Genomic DNA, 25,804 nt, shown 5'->3' with positions numbered 1-25,804 from the left:
ATATAGCAATTTTACCAAGCCCTTTGACCTTGCCTTTGCCATTGTCACCAAATGTGATACTATCAACACCATTGTCATCATTTGAATTGATTGAATTGAACATTCTTGAATCACCGGTCATGTGTTGTGTGCACCCACTATCAAGCACCCAATGCCTTCCTCCGGCTTTATAGTTTACCTACAAAACAAATCAATGTTTCTTAGGTACCCATACTTGTTTGGGTCCTTGGAGGTTAGTGACTAAGCTTTTTGGTACCCAAATGGCCTTCTTCTTTGGACCCACAATTGGTGTACCAACAAACTTAGCATGCACACCCTTCTCACCCTTGGTAAGCACATAACAAGAACCAAAAGGAATGTAAGGTGCATTAGCAATTTTCTTGTTCTTGTTCATTTTATTGCAATTAAGCTCTAAGTGCCCAACTTGCTTGCATTTTTTGCAATACCGACCATTGCTCTTCACAAAGCTAGGCTTGTGAGTTGCAAAGGCTTTCTTGCCCTTCTTGGGGGTATAGCCTAATCCCTCTTTGTTGAGAGAAAACCTTTGGCTACCCAAGCACTTTAGCAAGCGGGCCTCACCACCATAGGCCTTCCCTAGGGTGTGAGTAAGCTCATTCACCTCTCTCTTGAGAGTCTCATTCTCAACCTTTAGTGAAGCATCACAAGTGACACTAACACTAGAAGTGGTGGTAGAGTTGGTGGTGGTGGATGAAGACCTACAAGAAGAGTTAGTGGCAACAACAATAGGTAGGTTGGGAGATTCTTTGATTAAGTCACATGTTGTGCCCACATCACATGATACAACAACCTTTTCCTTGTTCTCTTCTAACAACAAGGAGTGAGCTTTCTCAAGCTTGGTGTGAGCCTTGCCAAGCTTCTCATGGGCTTCCACTAGCCTCTCATGATTAGCATTGAGCTCATCAAAGGATTGCTCAAGAGCTTTTAACTTCTTGATCAATTCTTTGCACTTCTTGTTTTTAGATTGAATAAGAGAATCGGCTTGTTCTAACATGTCCATGAGTTGTTCATTAGTGAATTCATTTTCATCATCACTATCACTATCATGTTCATGTTCACTTTTACTTTCACTCTCATCAAATTGTACCTTATGGCCCTTGGCCATGAAGCATGAAGGAGTGTCAAAGAGTGATGGCTTGTTGATAGCAATGCTTGCAAGCGCCTTCTTCTTGGATGCCTTGTCATCATCACTAAAATCATCATTCGAAGAAGCATCACTATCCCATGTTACAACATATGATCCACCCTTCTTCTTCTTCTTGAAGACCATCTTCTTCTCTTTCTTTTCTTTGTTCTCCTTCTTGTTCTTCTTATCATGCTCATCATTGTCACTATTGTAAGGACAATCCGCCACAATATGATCGGGGCTTTTGCACTTGTAGCATAGCCTCACATGCTCCTTGTTCTTGAACTGATCTCTTCTTTTTCTTGTATGATAGCCCTTCTTCTTCATCATCTTGCCAAACTTGCGGACAAAGAGTGCTAGTGCCTCATCATCACTATCATCATTGGAGCACTCCTCATCACTTGATTCTTCCTTCTTGGCCTTGCCCTTGTTCTTGCTCTTGGATGAAGAGCTAGCTTTGAATGCTACGCTCTTCTTCTTCTTGTCATCATCATCCTTCTTCATGACCTCATCATCATCATTGTCATTGTATTGATCTTCGGTCATGACATCTCCAAGTACCTCATTGGGAGATACACCCGTCAATGCTCCTCTAAATATGATTGTTCTCAATGTCTTGAACCTCTTGGGCAAGCACATTAAGAACTTGTGAATGAAGTCCTCATCCTTCACTTTCTCACCAAGGTCCATGAGATCATTGATGATGACTTGGAGCCTATAGAACATCTCCGGTATGGACTCATCATCCTTCATCTTGAAGTTGGAAAGCTTGTCCTTGAGCATGTATAACTTGGCACTTTTTACCGTTGTAGTGCCCTCATATGTTTCTTCTAGTCTTGTCCACACTTCACTTGCCTTCTCAAGATCTTTGACTTGTTCAAACACCTTTGAATCAATGCCATTATAAATTGTGTTGAGAGCCATAGCATTGCTTGTTTGCTCTCTCATTGTCGGTGGGGTTAGCCGGATCAAGAATCACAAAGTCATTTTCGGTGACTTCCCACACTCTATCATTGATTGATCCAAGATACATTTTCATCTTTCTCTTCCAATAGTCAAAAGAACTTGTGCCATCAAAGAACAGTGGTTTGCACCCAACATGGTTGAACACTATTTGAGCCATAATTTGAGCACCGAGGTTGTTAAGCCTTCACAAACGGTGACCACGGCTTTGATTCCACTTGAAAGGTCCTAATATGGTTAGAGGGGGGTGAATAGCCTATTTAAAAATTCTACAAACTCACTAGAGGAAGAGGATAAGAAATAACAAAGCGAAGCTATTTGCTCTAGCTCTAATGGGGTGTTTGCAAGCCACCTATCCAACAATTCTAGTTGATATAAACACTAGGCACACAAGAGTTATGTCACTACTTACACTAGAAAGCTACCTAAAGTTTCTATACAAGTAAGTAAGCTACTCTAGTTTGCGGGAATGTAAAAGAGATGGTTTTAACTTTATACCGCCGTATAGAGGGGATGAACCAATCAATAATATGAAGTCCAATCACCGGGAGAAATCCAATGAACAATCACAATGGAGACACACAATTTTTCTCTCGAGGTTCACGTGCTTGCCGACACGCTACGTCCCCGTTGTGTCGACCAACACTTGGTGGTTCGGTGGCTAAGAGGTGTAGCACGAACCTCGTCCTCACTAGGACACCACAAGAACCTACCCACAAGTGAGGTAGCTCAATGACACGAGCAATCCACTAATGTTGCCTTTGGCTCTCCGCCGAGGTAGGCATAAACCTCTCACAATCGCCGGGAGATGGCCACGAACAATCACCAACTCGTGCCAATCCTCCTCCGCTGCTCCAAGCCGTCTAGGTGGCGGCAACCACCAAGAGTAACAAGAAAACCGCAGCCAAATCGATCCCCAAGTGCCACTAGATGCAATCACTCAAGCAAATACACTTGGAATCATTCCCAATCTCACAAAGATGTTTAATCTATGAAGGAGATGAGTGGGAGGTGTTTGCTTAGGCTCACAAGGATGTTATGTATGCTAGAATGCCAAGAGTGTGAGCCCCAAGCCGGCCAAACACGTATTTATAGCCCCTCAAACAAATAGAGCCGTTGGCTCTTTCACTGGGCGAAATATGGGGTCACCGGACGCTCTTAAAGGGGCACCGGACGCTCAACACCTGCGTCCGGTGCTCCAAAGTCAGCCGCGTGTCAGAGTCTAACGGTAACCTGCAGAGCACCGGACGCTGAGCAGGTTGGCACCGGATGTGTCCGGTGCACACCGGACTCATGCGCAGAGAGCTCCACAAACTCGCAGGGTCACCGGACGCTAAGCACCGGTAGCGTCCGGGGCTTACCGGACCCATGCGCAGAGAGGGTCGCAAAAACGCCCGCACACCGGACGCTAACCACCAGACGCTCAAGCCAGCGTCCGGTGCCTATCGTCCGGTGCCTTACCCTAGCTGGGTCAGGCACTGTCTGCACCAGACGCTCAGACTCAGCGTCCGGTGCTCCAGAAGCCAGCGTCCGGTGAGTGTTTTCTCAGCGAGAAACACTCCCGCGACTTCTCCAAAAATTCCCACCGGCGCAATAGAAAATATGCACTTCATTTTCTCGAAAAGCGCCGAATCCTCTCTCTACTCTTCAAACTCCACCTCCTTCTCAAAGTGTGCCAACACCACAACGTGTGTACCAACAAGTGTGCACGTGTGTTAGCATTTTCACAAACAATTTCTTTGAAGGAGTTAAGTTAGCTCACTAGGTTCTAAATGCATGAACATGAACAATGACACCTAGTGGCACTTGGTAACCGCTTAGCCAAAGAATTCCCCTCTTTATAGTACGGCTATCTATCCTAAATATGATCACACCCTCTATGGTGTCTTGATCACCAAAACCAAAACCCTAAGCAATACCTTTGCCTTGATCTCCATAGGGTTTTGTTTTTCTCTTTCTTCTTTTCCAAGTTGAGCACTTTATCATCTTGTGGTCATCACCATTATCACCATGATCATTACTTGCTCCATCACTTGGCATGTACCAACCTCATTAAGTCTACGCACACTTAGTATAGAGGTTAGTGCTAGGGTTTCATCAGTTATCCAAAACCAAACTAGGGCTTTCAACTATGCTTAATGATAGAGAAGAACAAATACACTTTTGGTTCTCTTGGTGTTTTCCACCAACATGACCCATGCACTTGATCTCTGCCTTGTCTCTATGAACAGGTACACTTCAAGCAAAACATGGAGGAGTTTTACAACTCCCAGACTCCACCAAGTGAAGGACCTGGTTCTACGAGCACAAACACACTGAGCAGGATATTACCAACACCACACTTCAAACTGCTGAGCAACCAAAGAACATGGGTGACTCCGTATCAAGAGGTGCAGATGTCAAGGTCCACACCTAATCAAATGATGCCCCTAAAGGATGAAGACGGTGAGAAGTCTTGTCCAGAAGACTTAAAACATTGGATCCTTGTCGGAGGAGGTCAAGATCGTCGACTCAAGTCGCCTTTCCTGATCAAGAAGGACGACCCTGGTGTTCCAAGCATCAATTGCACAATCAATGGATAGTCTTTTCAGAAGACACTCTACGACATCGGATCTGACGTCAACATAATGGCAGCAGTCACTTATCAGCTCCTGCATGAAACCGTGCCCCTACAACCAACATACATTCAGCTCCAGATGGTTTTTCAGGTCATTGACATGGGAGAAGACGAGTATGATCCACCCATCATCCTTGGAAGACCGTTCCTCAACACTATCAAAATCAGGATGAGAAGAACACGACACAACCGCAACCAGAGGAGGAAAATCATCAAGGACGGATGGGCAGACTACGAAGGATAAGTGGTAAGGCCTGAAGACATACAACTTGCACAGAACTGTCCTGAGGAGACCATAGCACCGAGTCAGGAAAAGAAGATAGTTATACACGAAGAGGAGGCTCCGCCGGAACCACCGACTACGCCACCTAGCGAACCCCAGGACAACTGAAAACACAAGGAGTCCCGTTCGGAGGACTTAAAAACACCGAACGCCTTGCCAAGAGGTAAACTTGGTAGTTATCCTTTTCCTCTAAATTATTCAATTATAGTTTGCTTAGTTAACCAGGTTCATGCTATCTTGAAAAGAAAATAAAAATGTTAAAAATAGTAAGCCAAATATGAGTAGACTTGTGGTTTAAAAACCCATAGGTATACTGACTGTGGTGGCATAAAATAAATAGGTTTTCATCTTACAATAAAAATATAAATAATAAGTGCATGAGCCTGCTAAATAAAATTTATTAGGAGGAAGCTCAGTATGATAAAGGCAATGAGATTTTATGCTAACACTTAACCAGTTCCACAAAGCTTTGTTGTCTATTTGAGCTCCATAGAATTCAAGGATCAAAGAAGACTAGCAGACGGAGGACATCCTAATCGCTATCAGGGTTCTGCCGACATTCAAATACACCTCCGCCACCTGCTAGCTACATCAGAAGAAATTACGTCAAAATCCAGCTTAGGGAGAGCACCCCCATTTATCCAGCTAAGTGTTTGTACTCGCGTTTATACTTTATTCAAATAATAAAAAGATGCATAATCATAAAAACCCAAATAAAGATTTTGTGCTTTCATATATATCTTTGCTTAGTTGGCTAAATAAATAAATAAATAAAGTTTGCTATGAACCCTCATGATAAACTCTCACATGGAAATGATGAATAGTTGCTCTACCATGACTAGTTCTTAAAATTAAAATCTCTCTCAAGTTTAGGCATAACTGTTATAATTTAAACCTGCTCTAAACCTGAACTTGTGGGAAGAGTACTTGATCTAAAGTCTAAGTCGTTAACGTATATGATATGGGAAGGTTGAGCTGCTGTTTATCTGTTCCTAGAGATGCTAGAATTCTGGAGAATTTTATCTTTAAAATTCTTTAAAATAACACATGATGAGTTTCTGTATGATGAGAGTTTAAATTCCTACCACAGCCATATATACATGCTTGCTAGACTTTGAGCCATACATTTACTTTTTACTGCTTATGAGCATTGAGTGTGGTCAAGCTGTGTAGACCCTTAGGAGCTTGTCATGTGGTTAAAATCAAGATTCACTTGCACGTTCACTCGTATATGCTGCTTCTACTCCGGAAGTACGCATCCACATACATCCACTCATTTCCATCTCCAGATCCACCCAAAAGTATTCTACTCCTAATCCGGCAGAGAATAGCCAAAAACATTATCCTATCCCTGTTATTCCCTGTGTAATGATGCTCGAGTTATCTTGGTTACTACCACTTGCTATATTATTTCAGGAGATGAGTGCTCTAAAAAAAAGAGAAAAAATACGAGGAAATAAAAAGGGGCAAGTGCCCACAACCTCGAAGAAAAGAAAAAGTGAGACGAGAGGTAAAAATGGACAAGTGTCCGATAGTAGAATTAGGGGTACAAGATACCCACCTGAGAGGAAAGAAAAAGAAAATATAGAGCATCTCATTCTCTTCAAAAAGCTTCAAAGTGCAAGAAAGGTATGTATCGCCTTAAAAGAGCAAAAGTAGAATTAGACTTTCACCATTGTTATCGCCATCATCACCATACACTATTCACTCGCCACACATGCACATCTTGATTTGACTTATTGACTTGTTTCTCTGGATCCATAGTTTGACTATGCAATAAATGTCTTGTAAGTATGTATTAGCTGTCTCCCACCTATGTGCTCCAGATATGAAACCTTATTAGAGTAGGGTGAGAGAGAAGGCAATATCACTATGCCTCATACCACAAATACTATATACTTTGAGAGAAGGCGTATATCATCACTGTCTTGGTAAGGATCTAGAAATACCATAAAAGACAGATTTGAGAGAGTCATACAAGGAATCTCTGAGTTTTATTTTGAAAATCTACAAAAACTATAGAGCTATAGTTGATCAAAGAATAAGAGACATGGTGCTTGACTTGACCGATCTTTTAACTGCTCAAGACAAAAGTGATTGTTACAAGCCCCATGGTGAAAGGTAAAATGAGTAAGTTTTAAGTCTTAACAGTTTATTCTAACTCAGAGATGAGATCTTGCTTGAACGCATGTGTACTTTTAAGGCATGAAACCATTGTAGAAACTCTTGAGTCCATCCTTGCTCAGGGACGAGCAAGAGGTAAGCTTGGGGGAGTTTGTTGATGGTCCTTAAGTACCAAATATAATCATCAAATAAATAAAGAAAAGGATCCAAATGCAACCAACACCTAGACTTAGGGTTTTATCTGACAGAATTCCACGAGTTTTGGTGTTTGTTTATTTCTATAGGGGGTTATTAGGAAATTTGAAGGAAAGGCCCACACGTCGGGTTTACATAGAGATATTAACGTGCCGCGCAATTTTCTATCATCTGGAAGTCTCCAGAAGCCACTGGAACGAACGAGAGGCCGAACGGGCCCGGGGGCAGGGCGCCCGCCCTCCCCCCTTGGGCGCCCGCCATGGTACAAGCACCAATCCCAGAATGGTGTACACCATTACAAAGATCTTGTCGAGCTGATCGAAATGCATATATTATTTGCTAAATTTGGAGTTCAGAATCAAGAGATATTAATAAAAGAAAGACTCCACATAAAAGAGCTGCGGGATAATTGGGCCCAAATCAGATTTTGGCCCATTAAGGCCTATGTGCATTTTAATGAGATATGGCGGAAAGTTTAGTACCACATCGCCTGCTGAACCAAAAATGCACAGAGGAGGAGGACTATATAAGCAGAACCCCTGGCCCCTGGAGGAGAACAAGTTCATCATAGAGTTGAGAGGAGCCCTCGAAGGAATACCTCTCCTCTAAATAAAATTTCTTTTAGGCTTAGCATCCAATGTGAGTAGAATTAGATCTTCTAGTTTCTACTAGATTGAGAGAGATAGAGTGGAGGTGTACATCGGAGGAAGCCCGGCCTGTCGGTGTCTACTCCGAGGTTGTACCCGAGGCTTGCTCCTAGGATTCTTCAGTAATTCGACTTCTAATTCCAGTAAGTTCTTGCTTTATTGTTCTTTTGTTTATGAGTTTACTTTAATCTCTTCCGGTTGAGTATTAGAGTAATCATTGCTAGCGTAAACGTGGTGTTTGGGCTAGGGTACTCATAGATATCCCCTGACTAGCTGGACCGTGGTAGTAGCGAGGAACCTGACATTTCCGAGTTACCTTTGCATCCCACATCTCGTTAGCAGGACGGGTAGGTTTATAGGTGCGGGTCGAACATCCTTTGTGGTGTCTAGATTCCGTAAGCTTCCCCAATAGAACAGTAGATCATCCTTACCAAGGTTAGAAGGAGACTACGGTTGCAGTCTTCTCTATACATCGCTCACATCGAGAAACATTCTTTGTAGCCTAAAGGGATAGTAGCAATAGATTTGGTTAGTCAGATGCACCCTTTCTCCCAGTAGTAAAAATATAAATACGATAACTCTAGATAACCTCCCGAGTGAAATGCTCACCGATATCCGTGCGCTTGCGGATCATTTCCTTATTGCGTTACCAAATATCAGCACTCCTCAAGGTGCTATGAAGGGTAAACGAAGGAGAATATTGTCAACAACAACATCCAAATTTGTTTAGGCATTAAACCACACACCTTAAGTGCGTAGAGAAAGGAGCTCACCCCAAACCCTAAAACTTCACGCGAGAATCAGTTCACGGCACGAGGAGAGGATGGAGGAGCCCTTGGGGAAGATTTTGCACTAGGAGGAAGAGATCTCGCCGGGGAAAGCTTGAATCCACGGGCGGCGGCGGCGGATCGGCGAGTTAGGGCATGGGCGGAGGTTGGGTGAAGTCGCGGGGAAGAAAGAAAATTGCCCGCGAAAGGTCTCTAGGCGCGGGTTATATGCGCCCACGCGGGGTCAGCGGACGCTCTTAATGTGGCACCGGACGCGTCCGGTGACCACCGGACTAAAACACAGAGAGTGTTTTAATTCGGCTGAGCACCGGACAATGGCCACCGGACGCTGGCCTTTGCGTCCGGTGCCCTAGGGCATGCCTGGCTGAGCACCGGACGCACATCATCGGACGCTGTAGAGACACTGTTCCTGCGTCCGGTGAGTGCTGTCCAGCAAACTCACCGCACTAGACGCTCTGTAGGAGAGTCCGGTGCACCTCTGGCTACTTTTTCAACTTTGAACTTCGCCCAACCTTTACCCAACCAAGTTCCAACTTCAAGAAGACTCAAATAAACACAAATTGGAACTGGTATGAGTGCCTTCTCTCAAACCCTCAAATTTTCAAAAATATTTAGCCTTAAGCTTAGTAGATTTTATGAAAATAGTCAAGAGAAAACACCAAGGAGCATCGTATGGCCATAAAGCTAGGGGTTTAAATCATAATGAGCTTTGAATACTCCCCCTATCTATGGACGAACACAGTGAATGCTCAAAACATAACCAAAAAGAAACGGTCAACTAACAAGCATGCATATGATATGAGGTGAAATGCAATACTTGAAAGTAAACTAATGTTTGTCAAGTTTGATCCAAGGTTAAGCTTTTTCACACACAAAGGGGTTATCTTAACTGTAACAGAACTGCCCAATTTACAAGAGATCAACTATGAAAAACTCCCGCCAAAAGCAGTTGCTTTAACATAATCGAACTCTCACAAACCCGGTAGTCCGTGAAATCACGAGGGATTTCAAACCAACCATCTTACAAGCCAAGATCGTAGTGATTCAACATAACAAGTAACATGTTACATCCATTTCACAAGTAGTTTGATATACATCAGAGTTCAAGATAGTTATTACTACTTGAGTTGAAAAGTGGCGAAAGCAAAGTAATTTAAAACTAATATTGCCCTCATTTCAAATACATGACAGTATCCAGGTCAACTCCAACAAAAGCAACATAGATGAGGTAACTAAGAAGGATCATGCCCATGATCTTACTCCTCTAATATGGTAAGAGTCATCCAACTCTTGCAGTAGCCATGATACATCATAACCTGCAACAAGTGGGAATAAACCCTGAGTACGAGAAGGTACTCAGCTAGACTTACCCGTCATAAACCAGAAATAATATGACACCAAGGAGTATGCAAGGCTTTATTGGTGGAGCTAGCTTGACAATACTCTTTGCATAAAAAGCTTAGGATACAGGTAAGTAACTTTTTAGGTATTTAGCTCAAGTTAATAATCATTACCTGTCATCTATATTAGCACCTGTACTAGAGCAATCACTTGATTAAGATACAACCATAGTACCCATATTTGATGTGGCATTGCCAACATCATCATACCATAACCATCCAAGTGTTCCATAAACATTACTATGATGACGAAGCTCAAGTCAAGTGCTCACTGTCCAGGAGCGATGGCGATTCGAATCGATTTCTAACCAGCTGGCGATTTTATTCCCCACACAAACCGCACTCACCGGCCAAAGTGAGCTACAGGTCACCATATTACACTATCCAGGACCAATTCGCGGGTTCGGCAGGCACCGCCAGTACCCGAGGACCGTTCCGGCGACCGAGGTATCCAAGGTATACAAAGGTTGCGCGCCGCGCCCTCGTCGTTCTCCTCAACCATCACCAATACAGCGCATGGCGGCTCGACTCCCGACCTGGATAGTGTTCAGGCTTCGTGGTCGGAACGACTTATCCTTCCAGCTAAGTGTGGGGCATGCGTTCAACATGACAAGAGGGCCGTCAACGATCGGTCCTTAATCGACACAGGCAGGGATAGATAGGCACCCAAGACCTCCATGTCTTGTTACTTCTCTACCATCGTCCCGCCCAGTCACCATTTATTCATCCTCATCACTTGGTTATTTCCATGATAGCATATATAGCCAACCTTTTTAGGTGTCCACCTATCTCGCTCAGGTGACAGGACATCACCTGGCTTCTACCGGTCTAAGCATAGCTAAGCATTTAGATTCGATCCTGAATCTACATAGGTTTATAGGTATATTTACTAGACAAGGAGTGATATATGCAGCAAGGGTTTCACCCAACTCCTATACTTAATGCAACAATACATATATAACATATATTCTCAATGGCATTCAAAAGTAGTGGGAGACTTATAATGCTCCGGGGCTTGCCTAGGATCAACAAGGAGTCAGTTCAATTAGTTGCTCCATCTTGGTGACATATTAGGTCACAACACTTGCTTAGTCCTTCCACCTTCAGGATGGGTCCACCCAACACCGTCTTCGGGTTTGTTCCCACACCAAGACCTTCACGTGATTCATCTAGCACACCTAGATGAGATGCAAGATGCAAGTGCATGAATATAAAGAATAATAACACAACATGCATCACATAAAAGTATGCAAGACACAGACATCTAAGTTATTTAACTAACATTACATAACCAAATATAGAGAGCAAGCATATCAATCATGACACAAGTTTAACAAGTTTACAAGTGTATTACTTAATCACTGCTAAAGACATGTATCATAGTTAGCACACACCAAGTAAAGCAATTAAGCATTCGTGTATTTCAGCAATTCTGGACATACATACAACAACTCAGTAAATAAATCATAACTGGGGTTACACAACTCCAAAAACTATGCAATAGGACATTCTGAAAAGATTATCAAATTATCTACAATTCATCTTTAATCATATTAGCATGATTAACAAGTTAACCAAGTCAAACATGGATGACCATATAATCTGGTCCAGGAATTTCCAGAGAACAAGCATTTTAAAGGATGAAATTCATACTACTGCAACTCACAAACCACTTAGCCAAATGATATGAAACTTTACCACAATATATATTAGTGAATTATCTACATCTTTTCTATATACAAGTTTCACAGCAAACATCATTTATATACTGGAATTAATTGCATAAATAAAACTGCTCATGCTGCCAAACAGTAGAAGTACAATTACAAACAGAAAACTGATAGGCAATTCAAGGAACCATAACTGGAGTTGTAGAACTCCAGGAAACATGGTTCTTATCTTTTTGGAAAGCTCATAAAGTTACCTACAACTTTATTATTATCATCAAAATATGAATCCACAGTTAACAAGGTCAATTAACCCCATAAAGACATCTCTGTCCAAAACATAGACAGAATCTGTCATGCTAATTAAACAGCCATAACTTGAGTTTCACATGTCCATAAATTATGGTTATATACTTCCTAGAAACCATAAATAATTTTGAACAACTTTGTTATAAACTTGTACAGCTAAATCTACAACTAAAATGGTCTTACATTACAAACAATGCAATCCTATCTGAGTTTAGACAGAAACTGGAACAGTACTTTAAACCACTATAACTAAACATGTGCTTAACCAAAAAATTGTTCTATTTATCTTTTTGGAAAGCTTATAAAAATCCCTAAAACATAATATTTTCATCCAGGCAAGATTCACAACTTAACTGAGCCAAACAATACAAACATGCAGATCCACTCAGAATAGGGGCAAAGCAACACAGGCCATTTGTTATTTTTATAACTCTTAATCTATCAATCCTAAATTCATGAAACAAATTCCGGACATCAAATATCTCATGCAAAGCATGTCACAATATTTTCACATTTATTGGAGCAATACTACAGCAGTTATGAAAAAGACAATTCTAACAAGCAATTAAAACCTAACTGCATAAATCTATTTTTACGACTAAAACTTCAAACTAAACCAGGCCATATTATAGATCTACTGCATAGAGAATTTCATAAGGATTCCAAAAAGTCCACACTTGCTATTTTTCGTCTTTTCTATGAATTACTATGCATTTCTAAAGTTCATAGAAGAAATCTGCAAAAACAAAAGATAAAGGAAAACGACTTTGCATCTGGAACCCTGAACTTTCTCCGAATCAACCCGCCGTCCAGAGCACTATTCATATGAGTCTGTGGTTCGCATCTGAAAGCCTGAGTTGTTTCATATTCTAACCCCAGGTCTCTGGTCGCCACGAAAACAGAGGACAGGTTTCTGCTCCGGTCGGCTGAGGCCTCGTCGGCGACGATGGAGGTGTGGGGAAGCACCAGGAGGCTTGCCCGCATCCTCCACACCACTCAGCTGGGCCTGAGCCACTCTCAGACGGCCTGGCCATGTAGCCAGCAGCAGCAGCACTGCTGCTCCGTCGACCAGGACTAATAGCCATGAGCGGCACCTGAAAAAAAAGAGCATGGAAGGAGCGGCGCTTCGTGCAGATGACTAGGGCGCAGCCAGCAAGGTTGGAGAAGCACTGGAGTGGTGAGACCGTGAGGAAGGAGAGAGCTCTAGTGGTGGCCATGGTGCCTCCGCTCTGGAGCCGACATAGAGCGAGGGAGAGAGCGAGCCGAGGGTGGAGAGGGATGAGGAAGGCGTTGAGGTGCCTCTCCACTTCGACAGGCGGGCATGGGGGCTCCTAGGCGAGCAGCAGAGGAGGAGGGGCGCGCACTCGGGCATGGCAGCCACGTGCTCGCCATGCATCTCCCATTGAAGCATTTCAACGAATAGGTGGTGTAACACCCCAGATGTGAAGCGCCCCTGGTAAACCAGGAACTCAAATGTAATACAATACTAGTCCCAGGAGGCTAGTAACACATTTATTACATTAGATAAGTTTCAGCGCAGTTGTCTCGATAAGCGTGGACAATGAAGGCACTCTATAATAATAAGACACCAAAATACAACATAGGTCCAAAGGACCCAGAAACAAACGATTTCACAACCGAACATCTGACAAGTCCCAATGCCACAGGCTTAGTTGGGTGCAGACATGACCTTACTCGAACGCCACTTCGAGATCGAAGTCCAGATCTTCCTCTGTTTAATAAAGCAAGGGTGAGTACAAAGTACTCAGCAAATCCAACCTTACCCTACGGAAGGGGATAACAATATATATGCATATGGATAAATCAAGGATGATGCTTAGTTTTATTTGCATAAAGCTATCTTTTTACACATGCAAGGTTTCATTTCACAAGTACTGTTGTAAAAGAACTCTTTTTCCACATATGATAGTATTTTTGAAAATGGGGGTTTGATCACAATTTTAAGTGTTGTTGAACCCTTGTTCCCACAACACAATGGCAGTCAACCATTTATTTCCAAAATCACACTCTCTCACATGTTTTCACTCATCCCAACCCATCTAGTTGTTGAAACCAAACCATAACCCGTCCGAGACCGCGGACACGGCTATCCAAATAGATTTACACTCTGCAGAGGTTGTACAGTTTTCCCACAAGTAGGATAACATAACTTACACCGTCGTGCAAGCACAGATCCATCAAAGTCATTACCCTCCATAGCTAAGTAATGGCGCTCACCACGGGAACACTAAGGCCACATCTCATGATACTAGAATAATTCACAAAGCTCTTTTCATATATTTCCTCAACTTCACATACATCACTTAGTGTCCCGTTGCACACCTGCCTCCAGGTGATTGCCATACTAACTAGAGGGATTTAGACTAAGCCTTTCCCATGCAAGGCGAGTGGTTGTACGATAAATCAACTCAGTCCTTAATCGAGACAAGACGGATATCTTCACGCTTAACCCCGCAAGGTATAAGCCACAACACCAGGGCATCCCCAAAAGAGATCCCATCCGCCCCATCTCCGTAGTAATCACATCTATAACTTGTTCGTTAACCCTTTCACAATACCCACAATTTATTTTCACCACTCACACCTTTTACTTTTAAAATCATTATATTTGATAAAATATAGCGATGAGTATCCAGGATGAGTAACAAGTCCTAAGCATACTAAATAATAATATTTCTGTCATAGCATATTATTTGTTCCTAGGTTCGAACAAGACAATTACCAGGTAATATCAATTCAAGGATGGCTATTCAACAGGTTTTAACTAAGCAGCGAAAATACTTCGTACATATATCGTACATGCAATATTTAAAACGGCTTATACGGGTTGTGTTTAAAAATAGGATCAATATGCATCAAAGGGAATCGGTTGGACTTGCCTCCGTCGGCGTCCTCGGCAAACTCCTGCTGACAGTCCGGGTCCTCGGCGTCAAACTCGCGGTACTCGTCTTCAACGTTCTCGTTTTCCGGCTCGTTCACTCCGTCAGCTAAAATACGCGACGACCGACACAGACAACAAGCACAGATAAATAATCCCATAAATTCAAATATGCTCTAAAAATCATGAAATTAATATGGGAGGTAGATCATGATTTTAGATGAATTTAGGAAAAAGAATTATTAAAATCAGAGTTAGCATATGGTATTTGTAAACTGGCCGAAATTTAATCATGCGAAAAAGGCTAACGGTGATTAAGGAATGGATGCTTCACGTGGGCATTTGCTTGGCTGGTAGTGCATGTTGCATGCATGTACTATTTGGAGTTAATGCTTATGGCCCACGCATGCATGTGAAGTGATAAATTAGCAGGGATCATTAGAGTTCTTCTGTATATCATTGTTTAGTTTGTGGAGTTCTTGGCAGTGAATCGGTATAGACAAATACAAGGAAAAATACAGGAAAATACTACAGAAAGACAGAGAAGAGCAAGGAGATGCTCATGAGCTGCTCACCTCGTGTTACGACGACAGTCGAGCTCGGCTTGTGCGTATGGCCGTATACGGTATACGCGAAGTGAGAGTGAGTGAGCGAGTGAGTGAACGTGCTTCTCGGGTGGTGAGAGTGAGCACCCGAGGCTGGCTTTTTATAGGCCAAAGCGCTCAGCTGCGTGCCATTAAAAATGCTACTGTAGCGCATGGTCGGTGCCTAATTTGCATGCACGATGCATGCAAATGGACGGTGCCTAATCACCGTGTCCTTGCATGCAGGTGCATGCAAATGGACGGTGCATGCTCGTCCTGCATGCATGCATGAGATATATATTCGTGTAGGTGCACTGCTATGTTTTCTTGCATGTAAGCTTGCTGGTACTCGCTGTTATTTGTGCGCGAAAAAATATGGATGGATTAGATGGAGATACAACAGAGCTCAAATTATTTTATAGTTTTTGAAATATATTTTGAAAATAATTTTTAATACGAGTGATTTTTGAATGTGAATTTTTGGGATGTTACAAACCTACCCCACTTAAAAGGAATCTCGTCCTCGAGATTCGGCTGGGTCCTAAAAAGATGAGGAAACTCTTTTCTCAGAGCATCTTCTCTTTTCCATGTTGCTTCCGCTTCAGTGTGTCTACTCCACTGAACACGACAAATTCGGACTGTTGTCGTTCGAGTTTGCTTGCTGACTGTATCTAGGATTTTTATTGGCACTTCTTGATATCTTAGGTCGTCTTGTAAATCAACTGTGTCTGGCGATATTTGTTCCTCTGGTACTCTAAGACATTTCTTCAATTGGGAGACATGAAACACATTGTGTATATCTGACATTTCTTCAGGTAGCCGAACACGATAGGCTACAGCTCCAATCCTCTGTAATACTTGATATGGTCCAATATACCGTGGTGCTAGCTTGCCTCTAACTTGGAACCTTCGAGTTCCTCGAATAGGAGAGACTTTGAGATACACAAAATCTCCAACTGCAAAACTTAACTCTCTCCTTTTATCAGAATAGCTCTTTTGACGTGATTGTGCCTCTTTCAATTTTTCTCTGATTTCAGCTACACGATCTTCTGCTTCTTTTATAAGGGCTGGTCCAAGCAAGGTTCGTTCTCCAACTTCTGACCACATCAATGGGGTTCTACATTTTCTTCCATGCATGGCCTCAAAAGGTGACATGCCCAAACTAGCTTGGTAACTATTATTATAGGAGAACTCTGCATAAGTTAGGCTTTTCTCCCAATCTTTACCATACGTGAGCACACATGCTCTTAGCATATCTTCCATAATCTGATTTATTCTTTTAGTCTGACCATCTGTTTGAGGATGATAAGCTGAGCTAAAATCTAGCTTGGTTCCCATAGTTTCATGCAAACTTTTCCAGAACGTAGAGGTAAATTGGATACCTCGGTCTGATACAATCCTACTTGGCACACCATGCAATTTGACTATGTTATCCACATATAGCTGGGCTAACTTGTCTCCACTATATTTGGTGCGTACAGGTATGAAGTGAGCAACCTTGATAAGGCGGTCCACTATTACCCATATTGAATCATTTCCTTTCAGAGTTTTGGGTAATCGATTCACAAAATCCATGCCTATCTCATCCCATTTCCAAACAGGAATAGGCAATGGCTGGAGCAAGCCTGCTGGTTTTTGATGCTCCGCTTTAACCCTTTGGCAAACATCACATTGTGCAACAAATCGTGCCACATCAGCCTTCATGCCATTCCACCAATATCTTTCTTTTAGGTCCATGTACATCTTGGTGGCACCGGGGTGGATAGAATAAGCTGAGTTATGGTCTTCATCAAGGATTAATTCTTGAAACTTTCCCTCCTTGGGCACACAAATCCAATTTTTATACCACAATACTCCTTTGTTATCCACTCTGAAGTATGGAGCTTTATTTTCTCCAGTTTGCTCACGAATCTTCATCAGATCCTTATCCTTATGTTGTGTCTGTTTGATTTCTTCCACAAGAGTTGGCTGCGCCATCAGACTCCCATTTTGAGGTTGGCGTGTTCAAGTGTGCTATCTCTTCTTGTAGGTGAGTGTTCTTAGGCACCAACTGCTGACCATATGACCTTCTGCTTAGGGCATCTGCTACCACGTTGGCCTTTCCTGGGTGGTAATGAATCTCAAGGTTGTAGTCCTTGATTAACTCCAACCATCTTCTTTGCCTTAGGTTCAAGTCTGACTATGTGAAGATGTACCTCAAACTCTTGTGATCAGTGTAGATTTCACACTTGTTTCCAATGAGGTAGTGTCTCCAAATCTTGAGAGCATGTACTATAGCTGCTAACTCCAAATCATGGGTAGGGTAATTTTGCTCATGAGGTCTAAGCTGACGGGATGCATAAGCAACCACTTTTCCTCCTTGCATGAGAACACATCCTAAACCTTGTCTTGAGGCATCACAGTATATGATGAAATCTTGGTGAATGTCTGGCAAAGTTAACACTGGTGCTGTTGTCAGTCTCTTCTTCAACTCTTGGAAACTCTTCTCACATGATTCTGTCTAAGTGAATTTCTTGTCCTTCCTAAGAAGCTCTGCCATGGGTCTGGCTATCTTGGAAAATCCTTCTATAATCCTTCGATAATATCCAGCTAATCCAAGAAAACTTCTAACCTCACTCACATTGGTGGGTTGCTGCCAATGGGAGACAGCTTCTACTTTCTCAGGGTCAACTGCAACTCCTTCAGCTGTCAAGATATGACCTAGAAATGCAACCTTCTCAAGCCAAAATTGACATTTGCTGAATTTAGCATACAACTTGTGTCTTCTTAGCTTTTCCAACATTACTCTCAAGTGTTGCCCATGTTCCTCCGCACTCTTAGAGTAGATAAGTATGTCATCAATGAAGACTACAACAAACTTATCTAACTCTTCCATGAATACCTTATTCATGAGGTTCATGAAATAGGCAGGGACATTGGTTAATCCAAAAGACATCACTGTAAACTCGTATTGTCCATATCTGGTTACAAAGGCTGTCTTGGGGACATCACTATTCTTGATCTTGAGTTGGTGATAACCTGATCTCAAATCAATATTAGAGAAATACTTGGCTCCTTTAAGCTGATCAAAAAGGTCATCTATCCTTGGTAGGGGATACTTATTCTTGATGGTGACTTCATTTAGGGACCTATAATCCACACACATTCTCATACTTCCATCTTTCTTCTTCACAAACAAGACTGGGACTCCCCATGGTGAAGAACTAGGTCTAATATAACCTTTCTGCTACAATTCTCTTAGCTGCTCTTTCAGTTCAGCTAACTCTGCTGGAGCCATTCTGTAAGGTCTCTTAGCTATGGGGGCAGTCCCGGGGATAAGATCAATGATGAACTCTATATCCCTGTATGGTGGCATTCCAGGTAGTTCCTCAGGGAATACATCAGGGTATTCTTGCACTATTGGTACTTCCTCTATGGTCCTTGCATCCAAGTTGAAGACCATTGGATTAACTTTAGACCCTCGGGTTTGCCATTTCACTTTAATCCCTTCATGGTTAACTAATGATACTTCCTTGGTTGCACAACTAATAATTCCATTGTGTCTGGTTAACCAATCCATTCCAAGGATAACATCTATTACTTTGGACTTGAGCACTACTAAGTCTGCTAAGAAAACTACCCCACTTAGAATGATCCTTACATTTGAACAACCTAGATGACATTTGATGTCAGACCCACGCGTTCGGGTTATTAGGGGTAACTTTAGTAGTACTGTGGGTATTTGATGCTTCTCAACAAAACTTGATGATATGAATGAATGTGATGTTCCAGAATCAAATAATAGTGTTGCAAGTACTGAATCGACTAAGAACTAACTAAGTACCACTCCTAAAGCAGTCTGAGCATCCTGAGCATGAATATGGTTGACACGGGCTCTACCATAGGATTGTTGAGGTTGCTTCATCATCTGGCTATTATTGTTGGTGTTGCTATTGTTGCGAGGGAAACCACGGTTGGCTCCAGAAACTGCAGGTCTTGGTCCATTAACAGTGTGGGACTGAGTGGATACTGCTGGTGGGTTGTTCTTGTAGGGACAGTTGGCAATGTAGTGTCCAGTCTCATGGCAATTAAAGCAAGTTCTGTCATTGTTTGTGACTTGACCAGTGCTGTTCTGTTGAGCCTTGCCATAAGTTTGATTCTGATAGGTTGTCTTGGGCTGATATGATGACTGCATTTGGTTATTGGAGACACTAGCAGGAGAGCGAAACTGCATTGGGGCTTGAGTCCGCTGGCTTGGTTGGCTAAAGGTTTTCAGCCTCTGGGATCTAGCACCATCTTGAACCTTGCGCTCTAGAAACTTGCGCTTGTTCTCTTTCCTTTCTTCAGTCTTGGCCACATCAGTCAGAATGGTCCTGTTCATCAAAGTGTTGAAGTCTGGATAGATCTGTGGAGTCATGAAGGTTCTAAGCTCACAGGTCAATCCTTCTATGAACTTTGTCTGCTTCTTGGCATCAGTGTTGACCAATTCTGGGGCATAGCGAGACAACTCAGTGAATTGGAAGATGTATTCACTCAGAGTTTTATTTCCTTGCTTCAAGTTGCGAAATTCATCAGCCTTCAGCTTCATGATCCCATCTGGAATGTGGTACTGGCGAAATTCATCCACAAATTCTTCCCATGTGATCGTGTTGGCATTGTCCACAGCTCCACTATAGGCTTCCCACCAAGAAAGGGCAATTCCTGTCAGCTGATGATATGCTAGCAGAACTCTATCCCTTCCATCGCAGTGGATTGTGTCCAACTTCCTTTCAATCACCTTAAGCCAATCATCTGCTTCCATGGGGTTGTCAGATCCAGTAAAGGTGGGTGGCTTAAGCCTCATGAACTCAGTCATCTTGTCTTGGACTCCGGCTCCACGGTTGTTCCTGGGGCAGTTCATGCCATGAGCCAAGGTCTCCAAAAGGCGAGTTTGAGTTGCCATTACTTGTGCTAAGTCAATTACTGGAGGAGGGGGCAAGTCATCTCCTTCATTATGGTTCCTAGTCTGACTCACTTCATCTTCATGAATACCATCAACATTTGCATTGGCTTGACTTCCATTTGGATTTTGGCTTTGCCTACTAGCTGCACGACCACTTGGTTGAGAGCGGATAGCTGGTTTGGGAGGCATCTGTTGGTTAAGATGAGAAAGCATTAGATAAGGGTTAGATCTATTGAGTGATGTTGTTTTTTTTTGTTAAGGCGTTATATTTTAAAAAGGTGCAAGTTTTAAGACTTGTCATCCCATAAGGGAACAACATAGAGCACTCAATTATTTAGCACAACCAACAAGCACAAATATATATTTTGAATAAGAGGGCGGTTTACAACATAGTAATGGAGGAAATAAGCGTTCTACAAGACGATTCGTCTACTTTGGGGGTTGAACAAAAGTGAAGTAAACTTCACTTCCCCAAGACATAAGGATGAACTAGGTGCTATTATTCTTCAACTTCTTCGGACAGAACGGCTTCATTCCCTTGGTGTTGAGGTGGATCATGCTTCTGACATTTGTGGTTCTTCTTTTGGACTAAGAGGTGGGTCACTGTCTTCTTTTGGTGCTGGCTGGGCGAGGAGGGGAAATCCTTCTTCCTTACTGGGCTCCAACTCTAAAGCTTCATGAGAGGCATCTGTGGGTGGGGGAGCTGATGGCCCTTCTATGTCCATCTTTTAGGATTATGGGCTCTTGGTCTTCCACTGCTAACATCCTTCTTTTGATCCTGGTGATAAGGTAGGCATCCTTCAACTCCTGAGCATGGCGGTCTTCAGCTGCCTTCAAGACTTCAGCATTGGCTGTTTCACGACTCTCAGCTGCAGCTGCTTGGGCCTGAGCTTCCGCAAGCTGCACATGGATTTTTCTAACTATGATCTCGGCTTCCTCCGCACGATGGATGCACTTCCTTAACTCTGAGGCCTGCTCATCATATTGCTTATCTAGAGCAAGTAGGTATGTGGTCATGAATACCACAGTTGGGTCATCTTCAAGTGAGTAACGTCCTTGCAAGAGCTCCATGCGGGTCCTCCAAACTGGTCGGTCTTTTTCGTCGGGTGGAAAGAACCTCATAGGTGTACGGGTGATGGGCTTCTCGTAGATCTGGCATAGGTACCTCAAGGCTTTGCGGGCGACGGCTTGATATGTATCTGCAAACCGAAATCTGGTCGCAGTCATACTCCAAGCTTCAGCTATGTTAGGGAAGTCCTCACTTTTCCCAATATAGACGGTAACTTCACACCGCTCGGTCTCATGCTCTTCATATTCTCTGCCTTCATATTCTGGGCGATCCTTGATTCCAAGTTTCTGCATGGTAGCATACAAGAGCTTGGGAAAGCCTTCTACACTTAGATAGTAACTGCTGGTCCAAACTCCTTCTGTCATCTGAGAGATATAGATGAGAGTAAATATTTTTTTTCAAATAGAGGGAATAGGGTAAGAACTTTTGTAAAATACGTTTATTTAGTAAAACACTGGTCCAGAAAAGCCTAAGGTCACGTCCTACAGCCAACTACGGCTCTGATACCACCTGAAGCGCCCCTAGTAAACCAGGAACTCAAATGTGATACAATACTAGTCCCAGGAGGCTAGTAACATATTTATTACATCAGATAAGTTTCAGCGCAGTAGTCTCGGTAAGCGTGGACAAAGAAGGCACGCTATAATAATAAGACACCAAAATACAACATAGGTCCAAAGGACCCAGAAACAAACGATATCACAACCGAACATCTGACGAGTCCCAATGCCACAGGCTTAGTTGGGTGCAGACACGACCTTACTCGAACGCCACTTCGAGATCGAAGTCCGGATCTTCCTCTGTTTAATAAAGCAAGGGTGAGTACAAAGTACTCAGCAAATCCAACCTTACCCTACGGAAGGGGATAACAATATATATGCATATGGATAAATCAAGGATGAGGCTTAGTTTTATTTGCATAAAGCTATCTTTTTACACATGCAAGGTTTCATTTCACAAGTACTGTTGTAAAAGAACTCTTTTTCCACATATGATAGTATTTCTGAAAATGGGGGTTTGATCACAATTTTAATAGTTGTTGAACCCTTGTTCCCACAACACAATGGCAGTCAACCATTTATTTCCAAAATCACACTCTCTCACATGTTTTCACTCATCCCAACCCATCTAGTTGTTGAAACCAAACCATAACCTGTCCGAGACCGCGGACACGGCTATCCAAATAGATTTACACTCTGCAGAGGTTGTACACTTTTCCCACAAGTAGGATACCATAACTTACACCGTCGTACAAGCATAGATCCATCAAAGTCATTACCCTCCGTAGCTAAGTAATGGCGCTCACCACGGGAACACTATGGCCACATCTCATGATACCACAATAATTCACAAAGCTCTTTTCATATATTTCTACTATTTCACATACATCACTTAGTGTCCCGTTGCACACCTGCCTCCAGGTGATTGCCATACTAACTAGAGGGATTTAGACTAAGCCTTTCCCATGCAAGGCGAGTGGTTGTACGATAAATGAGTTAGGCAAGATGAATCATAAACTCAGTCCTTAATCGAGACAAGACGGATATCTTCACGCTTAACCCCGCAAGGTATAAGCCACAACACCAGGGCATTCCCAAAACAGATCCCATCCGCCCCATCTCTATAGTAATCACATCTATAACTTGTTCATTAACCCTTTCACAATACCCACAATTTATTTTCACCACTCACACCTTTTACTTTTAAAATCATTATATTTGATAAAACATAGCGAGTATCTAGGATGAGTAACAAGTCCTAAGCATACTAAATAATAATATTTCTGTCATAGCATATTATTTATTCCTAGGTTCGAACAAGACAATTACCGGGTAATATCAATTCAAGCATGGCTATTCAACAGGTTTTAAATAAGCAGCGAAAATACTTCGTACATATATCGTACATGCAATATTTAAAACGACTTCTACAGGTTGTGTTTAAAAATAGGATCAATATGCATCAAAGAGAATCGGTTGGACTTGCCTCCGTCGGCGTCCTCGGCAAACTCCTACTGACAGTCCGGATCCTCGGCGTCAAACTCGCGGTACTCGTCTCCAACGTTCTCGTTTTCCGGCTCGTTCACTCCGTCAGCTAAAATACGCGAAGACCGACACAGACAACAAGCACAGATAAATAATCACATAAATTCAAATAAGCTCTAAAAATCATGAAATTAATATAGGAGGTAGATCATGATTTTAGATGAATTTAGGACAAAGAATTATTAAAATCAGAGTTAGCATGTGGTATTTGTAAAATGGCCGAAATTTAATCATGCGAAAAAGGCTAACGGTGATTAAGGAATGGATGCTTCACGTGGGCATTTGCTTGGCTGGTAGTGCATGTTGCATGCATGTACTATTTGGAGTTAATGCTTATGGCCCACGCATGCATGTGAAGTGATAAATTAGCAGGGATCATTCGAGTTCTTCTGTATATCATGGTTTAGTTCGTGGAGTTCTTGGCAGTGAATCGGTACAGACAAATACAAGGAAAAATACAGGAAAATACTACAGAAAGACAGAGAAGAGCAAGGAGATGCTCTTGAGCTGCTCACCTCGTCTTGCGACGACAGTCGAGCTCGGCTTGTGCGTATGGCCGTATACGGTATACGCGAAGTGAGAGTGAGTGAGCGAGTGAGTGAACGTGCTTCTCGGTGGTGAGAGTGTGTTGATGCAAAACTGGTCTGCAAACACAAAGGGCTAATACCCGATTCAAACGTTAAGGCGTGCCAGCCGATTTGACCTTGCTATCGGCAAAGGTGATAACTCGAATACTTTAGTCCTGACAACAGCGATGCGCCCGGATGTCACGGCTAAGAGGTACTCACGCGGAACTTGAGAACACGCCGAACTTAAGTCGACGAATTCCTAAGAACTCGTAACAAAAAGAAAAAAGTATGACGAAGTCGTCGAAAAGTAAATGCTGGAATATGAGTAAAAACGTGTGTTTGATTTCTTGATTGATTATTACAAGAACCTAGGGTCTATATTTATACCCTGCTCAAAGAGCTACAACTAGACACGATTAGAATTCGAATTCCAAATTACACGGAATCCGTATACAAAACGATGCAAATAATTAAGGAAATAACAAAACTATCCCTCGTGACAAACCGAAACTCCTACACATAACGACCGGCAGCTTCCAGACTCCTCCTTTGCATCATCGGCAGATCCTTTGCCATAGTCATCGGCAGACTTTCTTATCTAGCCATCGGCACCATATTACTGCCTGTGGACTTAGTCACATTCAACTTCCCCCTCATCGGCAACCATCCTCATCGGCAACCCGCTTTGTAAACATCGTACTGTCACCTTATCCTGCCATCCTAGACACGTGCCCAAAAGCGGTGTCAACACATGCCCCCCAGTTTCGGAGTATAAAACTATTAATGCTCCGAAATTCTCTGCAGTAATGATGCCTTCTCCCGCAATTAATGCTCCTAATCTGGTAACCGACAACCTCAATCTGGACAACTCTGATCCTAATCCTCCGCAGATTCCTCGAAATCCCCAACTTCCTAAACGGGCATTTTTTCTCAGTCGTACATCGGCAACAATACCGTTACAAAGATCTGCCGATGTTCTGACCAGGATATTCGCAAAAACGGTTACTTCCCCTCTATCCGCCCATCGGCAATATGACCGTTATAGAATATCGCCGATGGACCGACCAGGAGATATCGCACAGTAAAATATCTTCAGATAATGACCGCTTCCCGTCAAATCACCTGCACAATCTCTGGATTACCGTGCGAACAGTTACCATATCCACCTGAGTACCCTCGGATTTCTCGGATGCGGCAAAGAGATAAGTCGGATTTGCCCTTGCCCATCTTGTCCTATAAATAGTTCCTTCTTGGGTACTCCTTCCCCATCACACCATTCTACTACACAACTTTACTTCTCCAGCGGCGGCGCCACCAAAAACTCCTAAGGTCTCCGACAAGTGCCCCTCTTCATCAACTCCGGCGCCTTCACACGCTTCCTTCGCAGCAAGATGGCCGTCGGGTTCGTCGTCCCTGAGGTCAAATCTCCACCCCGTCTTCTGTATTTTTCTTCATATCCCTGTTCACTCGCAATTCATTTTACTGAACATCTTCCTTTTCTTTCCTCTTTGTATTTCTTTTTATGCCCAAAATCACTAGGAATTGTCCAACAAAATTGTCATCCCCACCGATCAACCACA

The sequence above is a fragment of the Sorghum bicolor genome, chromosome 4 (genome assembly GCF_000003195.3).
Source record: "Sorghum bicolor cultivar BTx623 chromosome 4, Sorghum_bicolor_NCBIv3, whole genome shotgun sequence".
Classification (NCBI taxonomy): domain Eukaryota; kingdom Viridiplantae; phylum Streptophyta; class Magnoliopsida; order Poales; family Poaceae; genus Sorghum; species Sorghum bicolor.
Note: the sequence above shows the minus strand (reverse complement) of the source record.